Source organism: Elephantulus edwardii, unplaced genomic scaffold, assembly GCF_000299155.1.
Source record: "Elephantulus edwardii isolate Elephantulus edwardi_28Jun2011 unplaced genomic scaffold, EleEdw1.0 scaffold00178, whole genome shotgun sequence".
Classification (NCBI taxonomy): Eukaryota; Metazoa; Chordata; class Mammalia; order Macroscelidea; family Macroscelididae; genus Elephantulus; species Elephantulus edwardii.
In genome coordinates this window covers 4,410,894-4,412,360 of record NW_006399928.1, presented here as the reverse complement: position 1 = coordinate 4,412,360, position 1,467 = coordinate 4,410,894, and the positions used below count along the sequence as shown (strand labels likewise).

The following is a 1,467-nucleotide window of genomic DNA, read 5'->3' as shown; positions in this document are numbered from 1 at the left end:
AAAACAGTTAATGTGAAAAAAGCTTTTCAAAATGAAAACACAATATATCAAAACCTTTGAGATACTTCTAAGGCAGTCCTCATGGAACAGTACTTAGCAAAAGGCAAATACACACACACACAAAGAGAACATTAATGACTTAACCCCTACATCAAATAGAAAAAGAATGACAAGCAAACACTACAGTCTCTAGAATAAAGGATAAAGACAGAAGCTGAAGTCAATAGGATAGAAAATAGAAAAACAATTGAAACCATCAACAAGACCAGGTGCTGGTTCTTTGAAAGGATCAATAAAATAGACAACCCATTGGCAAACTTAACAAAAGACAAGAAAGAGAAGACACAAATTACTTGAACAAGAAATGAAAGAGGTGACAGTATAACAGAACCAGCTGATATTAAAGTTTTAAGTATTGACTATTACTTAAAGCTATACTGATAAATGTTAAAACCTAGAGTAAATGGAAAATTCCTAGAAATCCACATCCTACCCAGATTGACACGAATGTAGAACGCTTGAACAGACCCATCGCAAAAGAAGAAATTGAGCAGGTCATAAAAAGACTACTTAAAAAAAAAAAAAGTCCTGGCCCAGGTGGCTTCACAGCTGAATTCTACCAAACATTTAGAGATGAACTATCACCAATTCTACCGAAACCATTTTTTAAAATAAAACAGAAGGAACACTCCCAGGGTCATTATATGAGGTAAGCATATCCCTAGTACTAAAACCAAGCAAAGACATTACAATAAATCAAAACTCTACATTAATATATCTCATGGACATAAACGCAAAAATCTTTAACAAAATTTTGGCCAATAAAATCCAAAAGCACATAAAAAATAATTCATGATGAAGTGGGATTCATAACAGGTATGCAAGGATGTTTCAACGTAAGAAAAACAATCAACGTAATTCATCATATTAACAAAACAAGTAACAAGTTCCTGTCAGTTGATGCCAAAAAGGCCTTTGAAATAATCTAACAATCCTTTCTCATTAAAACACTCAGCAAGGTCCCCTACAGACATAGTGACTGCCGCTTCTGCCGCTGGCCCCGGGGCGCCGGTGTCACCGGACGACTTGCTCCTGAAAGGTGACGCTGAGAAGACCTAAGAGGACAGAAGAGGCTGGAAGAGGACGACCATGACGAGCTAGATGAGACTCTGTCGGAGAGACTATGGAGACTGACGGAGATGTTCCCGGAGAGAGTCCGCTCTGCGGCCGGAGCCACGTTTGATCTCTCACTCTTTGTGGCTCAAAAGATGTACAGATTTTCCAGGGCAGCCTTGTGGATTGGAACCACTTCCTTTATGATCCTTATTCTTCCTGTTGTCTTTGAGACAGAGAAATTGCAGAGAACAGCAGCAGCAAATGCAACAGAGGCAGATACTTCTCGGGCCCAACACTGGGCTGTCTGGAGGAATGCCAGGGGCCCTACCATCACTTCCTGGAAAGATCTAG

General features: G+C 39.5%; 1 pseudogene; it reads left to right on the top strand.

Annotated features, from left to right (window-relative positions):
- LOC102843185 overlaps positions 1–1,467 on the top strand; it is a 10,997-nt pseudogene extending 9,530 nt beyond the window's left edge.